The sequence below is a fragment of the Amblyomma maculatum genome, chromosome 1, assembly GCF_055883805.1.
Source record: "Amblyomma maculatum isolate TAMU_Amacu chromosome 1, ASM5588380v1, whole genome shotgun sequence".
Taxonomy (NCBI): domain Eukaryota; kingdom Metazoa; phylum Arthropoda; class Arachnida; order Ixodida; family Ixodidae; genus Amblyomma; species Amblyomma maculatum.
In genome coordinates this window covers 285,360,825-285,369,555 of record NC_139344.1, presented here as the reverse complement: position 1 = coordinate 285,369,555, position 8,731 = coordinate 285,360,825, and the positions used below count along the sequence as shown (strand labels likewise).

General features: G+C 41.6%; 1 long non-coding RNA gene across 1 annotated transcript; it reads left to right on the top strand.

Moving 5' to 3' along the window:
- Positions 1-3,324: 3,324 nt before the first annotated feature.
- Positions 3,325-4,052, top strand: LOC146206728 (uncharacterized). Its single transcript, XR_014703279.1, has 2 exons — positions 3,325-3,468; positions 3,910-4,052. It is a non-coding gene; the product is annotated as an uncharacterized LOC146206728 (long non-coding RNA).
- Positions 4,053-8,731: the final 4,679 nt, after the last annotated feature.

Below are 8,731 nucleotides of genomic sequence, written 5' to 3'. Positions count from 1 at the left end.
GTCGGCCGCCTGTTATTTTTTATTTTTATTTTTGTGATGGGTGGTAGACTTTGTTTTGTTGTGATTTCATTTAAATATCTATGTTTGGGGGCATGACATGGATGGTATAAGTAGGATAGAACTTAAAGAAAACAGCAGTTGCTAACAATGAACAATGAATGTTTCCCGGCATGTGTGTGACTCCACTGAACGGCAAACAATCAGTTTTTGATGTGTAAGTACACCAAACAAGCAAGAAGCATTGAGAGTATTCTTCAGCTGGTAATTTTGTCTGATGGTTAGCTTCTTATTTAGGTAACCAGAAAGACCTTAAACAGACTATTTTCTGTGACGAAGAAATTGTGCATGGCAGTTACTGCAGACTTAAGTTGTATCCGAGACTATAGAGGGGAAGCAGTTGTTATATTTATTTTTGCTGATGTGTCGCATAAGACAAGCAATATTTATGACTCCGACATTGATGAGAAATTGCAAATGAACACTTTACACAAGGGCAGAGGTCGTACTTATGAAAAAAAAAAAAGAAACTAAAGAACAAGGACTACATAAAATGTGTTGAGAAACTATAAGCCATTTCAGGTTACTAGCAAACCTAAGAATGCTGCAAAACATGTGCACCTTTGCACCATGATATAACAGATCAACATAAAGCTATACACGTGCAGCCTTATATGCAATGCACACAGAAATTCCCAGTGCTCCTGCTGCTATTGGAATAAACGGTAGAATTTCACCCCTGGTGGGCACTTCACGCAGGTGCATTGAGCATCCAATGATGCAATATTGTATGCATGACATTGCGAAATCCTTACAACTGCAAACATACTGCCTTATGCCGCCGTGAAACAGCAAGGCATAGGCTTCCACTGGGGATCACATAGCGTCGCTTCCATCTTGTGGCATGATAGTTATACTTGCACCGTGGCTCTGTCGCTTTGAAGTTAGGATTGTTATTGTATTCGCCGTACTCTCTTTCATGAGGAAGTCATAGTTTCTTCCACCATAAGCCAGCTAAAGACAATGTGTCCCTTTGCATACATGCTCGTCTCCCAGCACTATTAATAAAATTCTCAGTAGTGTGCAAAAAAAAAAAAAAATAACAAAATATCTTAGAAAAACAAGGGGGCTGTACATACCCCTTAGGTTGTGTGTTGGGCATCACTGCATCACTGACCTTCATTTTAATGGTGGGCTCGTTACTGCCCGCTATCTAGGCAGCGGGCAGTTACATCATCTTTTACTGTCAAGTTTCAAAGATATTCAAAGCAACATTCTTATTTCGAAAATTTACATTTTAAAATGTCCTGCCGTGTTTCTTACCCCTAAATCTAGGTATACTTTTTTTATCTGGACGCGGAGTGTTCGACTGCCACAAAGAAAATATAGTTGAAAAAAGTCAGCAGACTGTCCTTCAGATGTGAAGCATTTGCTACATTGTACAGAAAATGCTTTGGACTTCTGCACACTATGCCATTTCATACACAACATGCAATGCTGCCAAAGGCAGTATGCCTGAGTACCAACTGCATTCGTGCCTGAGAAACAGTTTGTCCTACATCCAAGTCCAAAGTGCAGACATGGATCGTCCAACTGAGCTATGGAGACATCTATCTTAACACTGAGCGTATTCATCAGTGCCACCCTTGACTACAGCAACGGATGCAGAATTACCAGCATTACCGTATCTGTCATGTGGAATGTGATGAAACAGTGAAGCAGTGTGAGAACCTCCTTATAGTGCCAATGGCATCAAGACTACCAGAACAGAAGCTGTCATTAAGTTACTGGCCAGACAACAGAAAGGAAATCAGCAGCTCTTTATGTAGCCAAGAGCCACTGTGACTAAACAATGTTGAGGAGAATGTTTTCTCTTCTTAGTTCGTAGTTCTGGTAAGTGGAGAATGAGGTGTGCATTTTTTTTTATTTTTTTTTAACCAGACAGACTATTTGAGAGAAAATAAAACAATCCTACTCACTGAAAATGAGGTTCAGTCATTTATTCGTCTTAATAAGCTTTGGCGGGTTGCGATGGTTCGGTACATACATCGCCACTAACTGCTCAGATGCTTTAAACTGAAGGAGGAGTCAAGAAAATGTGCAATAAGGAACTGTGGCATCAAAGTTACACAGGCCTACGCGAATGGTATATAACAACACGAGCCCTTTCAAAGCAGTTATTTTCATAGCTGCAGATAAATCAGGTCATAAATGTACGGCACTGCAGTGTTCTAAAAGGTGAGGGAATTGTTATGTTGTTATTTTGAATCTATGGAGCAATGACCTGAAGTAGATGATTTTGGTGCATGAAATGCTGTTTTAAATACAATAAAGGTTATACACATATATTTCATGCAGAACTTTACAACGAACAAAAAATTTTAGAAATGTTGCAAACAAGGTCCAGCCATATGTATACATTGAGCATTATCGGCAGGTGGCCAGCTTCCACGATACACACGTCTTAGGATCCGGGATTTAGAACTGACATGAACAGTCGTTCCTTCAGGACGAACGTTAGTCAAGTAGTGACTAACGTTCATCCTGAAGGAACACCAACCGGAACGACGCCCCTTTTTACACTGGTATTTCGAGGTGATTAAAGTTTACCACTGCTACTAAATAGTGGTGTCGAAGTCGAGGACAACGATAAAAATGACAGCGAGATTCCATTCAAGTACTCGATCGGAGACGAGTTTTTCGCATCCCATGAGTTGCGCTACTTGCGCTGTACACCTTACTTCCGGATGATCCAAAGGCAGTGACTCTCGTAAATTTCGGGAAATGCAAGTAAGTACTTGACTTGCGACATACTGCAGGCATGTTCCATCGACAAGAGCGGGCTGACACGCATTGCAGAACTAGCGCCGCAGAGTCCACAGGTCGGAGATGGTGCTATCTGTAACTAAGAGAACGCATGGGAATATCACAGCATGCTGCTTGACGAACAGCAGTACGCGAGGCCGAAGCTCAAGGAGTATTATAACAAGTTGAAAGGAACACGTACGGCCACACGGCTACGATATTCAAACTACAATGCCAAGAAACCCGTCCGCCACCATCGCCACAGCCATGTCCGGCTTGCGAGCGATCACGGAGCCGGCGACACTGGCGACCAGCTATCGACCTATCGCTTGAAACGGCGACGAGAAGCAGCAGACATTTTACAAACAAAACAAAACAAGGCTACGTCACATCCGGTAAGTTATTCCTCCTCACTTCTTTCAGCTGGCGCATGCGCAGAAGCGACGGAGCATTCCAATAAAGAAGGTGTGGTGTGCTGGCCTCTCTCATCATCCTTTCCACCTCTCCTCTGGGCGCGCATGCGCAGCTCCGTAGAGGCATTGGCGCTGGCGCGATCGCTGATCGGGCGGCAGTTCGGTCGGTGCCCTGTGTTTACAAGTTTTCGCCGATTTTCGGGGTGCTTCTCGAGGATATCAACGTTCCAGCGCACGTTCAGCTTTTGATCAGGTGCGTGTGCATCACTTGCAACTTCGGGCTGACGTTTATACTTTCTCAGTGTATGATGTGGCTTTGCGTTGCGGAATGCCGTTGCCTGCACGCCAACAAAGGAATTTGAATCGCGCGGTGTGATATAACGCAGCGTCGAGTTTTAAAGTTGTCGGCACGATTTCTTGAAAGTATTGATGATTGATGAAACTTTTTAGCGTTAATCTGTTTTCGAATATCGTGCGCACTGTGTTTAAGTGGCAGAACCTGTGGTGAGGCGCAAGGCGGAATGTTGGTTCAGCAGCTACCTCGGCGTTCAGTAATGGCGGCGTCTCTCCTAACTGACGCGCGCAATCGCGGTTGCCGGTATATGTGTGGACCGATTTTTTGAAGTCATGGTAGTGTCGCGTTCTTGAAATCGCTTATTTTTCAAGCTGTAACGCAATTTTTTATTTCTTTCAGGTGCCTTAGCATTCGAGAGACTACATCATCGGGCCGAAATCCGCAATCTTGGAATCGAGGGCTACCTGGATGCAGTCAATGTTTGGATTATGTGCCAGTATGCGTTGCCGCTGTCATTGTGGAATAAAATGTGTATACATGCACCTGCTGCGTAACTCATCCCTAGAAAATGGAACATAGCTGCCCTCTCCTTTCAGGTGTCCGGAGAGGTAAAACACCCGCAGCTACTCGATGAGACCAATATTCCATAGGGCCTACAAAACCAATAGGAAGCCTACCTATCAGATTATTGACAGCTATGGGTGTACTAGCATTACAGACCTATCAGTTTATCAGATGCCATAGGACCGATAAAACCATAGCCTATACGACCAGTAAACAATTGACCTATAAAACCAATACTCCAGTAGACCTGTAAAACCAATCGGCTAGGATACCCATAAGACCAATACTCTGGCAGACCTATAAAACCAATATCAATAATCTGATAGGCTATTAGTTTTCTATCGGATTTTTTTGCTAGGGAATCGCCGCGGCCACCAAAATAACTTGCGCGCTAGGCCTCTTTACCAGGCTATACGTAAATACACGCATGCATAATCGTGTCAAGTTTGATTTAATAAAGTGCTACAGTGCTTATTACTTGCTTCCCTCACGCATTCTTCCCAGTCTTCGTGCAGCAGCTGCAGAAAACGTGGCAAGCGTCACTCTGCTGCCGCGACGAACGCTAAGCCCATACAACAGGGTTAACAGCTAGAGTATTCTCAGTGTGGTGCGGCTTTGTTCAGCGATGTTAATGGAAGTATCGACATTTTATATAACAACTGCATAATCGTCTTGAATATTGCTTCATAAAGTACTGTACTGCTTAATTCTCACTTACCTCGTGAATTCCACAGCTGCTGCAGCTAGCACGTGGCCAGCGTCGTTCTCTCCAGTGCTGCAGTGACGACAAACTATAGGCCTCGCGATAGGCTACAATATACGCCGCGGCTTTGTGCCGCTGTGCATTTTTTTTTATAAATGCATCACATTTCAAAGGTTATAGTCGTCATCCAAGGATCACTTAACTCGAGAGCACGGGAAAAGGCAAAAGTGTACGCACCTGGATTCGATGCCATGTACAACGCCGTGCCTTTTTTTTTTTTTTTTTTACGCAATCATCCTACGCGCTAGGCGTCCTAGACAAGGTTCAAGTGCAGTGTGCCTTTGTATAGTAACGATGTATGGGGTGAGCGGTTGCCATGTTTTCAGTTCACTTTTGTTGGCTGTTTCTTAAATAAAAATTGTCATTGGTCTCAGTGTCTAAAGAGCTGCTCTAGCCGAACCACGTACGTAGCGATGGATTGCACCGCGGCAGTATGGCTTTGTTCCAAGTTTAACAAAACGGTTGAGGCCAAATCAAAGTCGGAAATGACCATTTCCAACTTGGATATTGGCCCCCAGACAACAATTTGGAGTTCAATGCAACAGTTCAGCTCTGTGCCAACATTTCGTACAATTAAGGGAGTCGAAATTATGGAAATGGCATGCATTTGTGAATATCAAACATGCTTCGCATCCAATTAACATGTCATGCAATGCTAATATAAAAGCTCAATATTCTATCGGGGAACTCTATGAAATCTGCTAGAGCATGGAGCACACGTTCATAGATATTTTTTTTAATTACCAGCACTTGCAAAGGTATTGGAAATAATTGAATCAAGTCCCATTCAAGGAATCAGATGAACAGTAACAAAAACAAATCATCCTTTATATATTTTGTTTAGTACCTCAATGAAGAGCATTAGGCACACTTTTGCTGAATTTGTACATAAATGACATAATTCATATTGACAACAGTGTCTAGCTCATCATGTATGCTGATAATAGTGTCTTTATTACTGGCTTTGATCTCAATGAGACTGTTTTACACTGAAATTATTTACTTGAAAAATCGTTTGCCTGGTCCAATTTCATGAAGAAATAAACACAGAAAGACTATTTTGTTTTGAGTCTGAAATAAGAAAATGATGTAAGAGATGGCTACCGAACTATAATAAAAATATTGACCTTGTAGAAACTCGCATAAGTCTTAGTGTGAATTTTTTTCATTTGAGATAGGAAATTCATATAAACAACACTGCAAATAAAAAAAAAAGATTTCTTCAATGAGTGAGCTTTACCTTGATGTGGTACTGTCCTTGCCTTTAATTATGCAAGTCCCCACAGATAAGGTATTGCAGTTTTATGTGGGCAAGCACCACAAGAGCAAATATCAATAAAATGATAATTCTCAGTAAATTAAATGTGTGTTTCTTACATAACCGATATTGACTGCCGGTTTACGACATGACACCTCCGTGCAGAATACAGTATAATTATCTTAAACTATGAATGCCACTTGTTGCATGTTTCCTATTTTTCTTGGCAGGACAATAAAAGCTTTCTTTGCTCGATGGCACTGCTGCAATTTAGAGCCATTCCGTTTTTAACTCAGAACTCCAACCACTGGTTTCTCCCACACTTTCACACTTGGTGCAACCTGCAATCAATAAAACACAATCTAATGGTCTCACTGAATGAACTTAAACATGGTATTTCTGAAATTGTGAAAACAGCTATGAATACACTTTTTAGGGTTGTAAAATCAGAAATGTTGAAAAGTTAAAGAGCACTGCAGAATCTGCATTGGAGCAATGCAAAAGAACGGATGCTGCTGCAACATTACATCACCCTCCATTGATTGACACCACTCATTAACCTCCACTCCACCACTTCTCAATTACTCACAACTGCTGCGGACATGATTTTGCAGACACGTTCTGCTGATGCGGACGCGGTCTGCGGACAGAAATCTGGGAAATCTGTGCGTTTGCCAGCGCTGTGTTAATGTAGTTTATGTTATCACTTATACTACTTGAGAATTCATTTAGCGTTCTATCAGTGTGTTGTGTTACCTTGCTAACAAGTTTCCTTATATCTTCTTTGCATGTGTTATTGTATGTAGTTGTATCCCCCCTACAATAATGCCTCATGGGCGCTGTAGGTACTTACAATAAATAAATAAATAAACATGGCGAAGTAATACTTTCGCATTAATAGATCTTCTAGACATAGGGTCTAATTCTTGCACTTGTTTTTAAATAATGTGTAAATTTTTTTATCCTACTCTGCAGCTAACGTCTGCTGCTCCTTTGTAAATGGGTCCAGGACCTAAGTGCATGAGTTGCTCTCTGAAACATTTAATTTAGCTCTCGAGACTATCTAATATGCTCGAATTGAAATCATTGACTCCAGATTGGACTTTGAAATTAGTTGCAAAATTTTGAAGTGCAAAGCCTATTGAAATCTAATATGTTTGGGTGTATTTTTACTAGGGAGCGAAATGCACCAGCTTCCTTTAACATCTTAGCCAGCACACACACAATGCATCATTGAAATGTAGTTTGAATTCCAGTTTCACCATGCATAACAATTGTCCATTCAGTTTGGATGTTCATTGGGAATATCAATTCTAACCCGTAAGATGACCATAACTTAGCAGCCCATAATAAAAATAAATTGCTTCTTTACAGAGAGTTAAAACTATGCAGTTGGGACTAAGTACTTATTCCAGCTGGGAGGTCATCTGGAAACTGGAAGACATTTGATTATGGAAATTCAATTAGAACTGAAAATTCTAATTGGAAATAATGAAAAGATGCCTAAATGGAATGAGGGCTTCTAGAGAAAGTGTAAATTCTGGAAACTCAATTGGGTAATACAAGACTCTTTAGCAGGATCTAGAACACATCTTTTACAAATGAACACTTGAAACTTTGAGCACTGGCTGACGCTCACCGCCGCAGCTCTCAGAATAACTGACAGCATGGTCAAAACTACAGTAGGTGTTAGTGCAGTATACACCAGTGTTGTCACTGCGAAGTGAAGAGCCATAAAGCAGAGGACTGCCATCCTTACTACTGCCAATATACAAGTCCCTCTCAGAGCCACCCCATTGTTTCCTGGCAGATCATGGGCCTTCAGCTTCATCGTCATGTTTTCTCATGTTTAGTCTTTTGTAGGATGTATTGGACCTTCGGTGGTCTGTCATGCAACACTGCATGACTAATCCACTGAGTGCAAAGCCGTTAACCAACAGAGATATCTTTTCACTTCATGTGCGGCACACAAACATCATGCATAAAAGAGGCCACATGTCACTATTCCATCTTTCTTTACACTTTCTTTCTTTAGCACACTCTAAAACCATTCCTGTAAAAAGCTATAGCTTCTTTTATGCAAAGTGACATGGCAATTATTGTAACTTGAAACATTTTCAAAACGAAAAAATAAATGCATGAGGTGGCTCACAACCATTGTTTTTTTGTAAAACTGTGTTGCTTCATAGGCAGTAACTTGAATAACACTGACAACATTTCTACATTACTTTGAAACAACCCAGGCAAAAATCCTAATTGATGTAAATGGTTTAAGGAACAAACTTCCAGTTCATACCAGTTGGATAACAATGGATCCCCAACTGGAATTCAACTGGGATCAACGTTCATGCGTATCAGGTACCCGTTGCATGCGAGCCTTGCTACCTGTTGATGGTTTACGACTCAGAAAGAACACAAAAACGAGGGCACAAGTGCAGATAAGGCACATGTTTGCAGTCTCCATGACCGGTTGTACTCGTTCCTCTGTATCCCATGAAAGCACTCCATTTCTAACCCCCAATGGTGTAGGTCTGCGACATCCAGTGCAATAACGTGGGGCAATCCCCCCCCCCCCTTCTTCATGAACACACCTGAACGCAATACCATCAACTACTTTGTCGTCAAGGCTTCCTTCG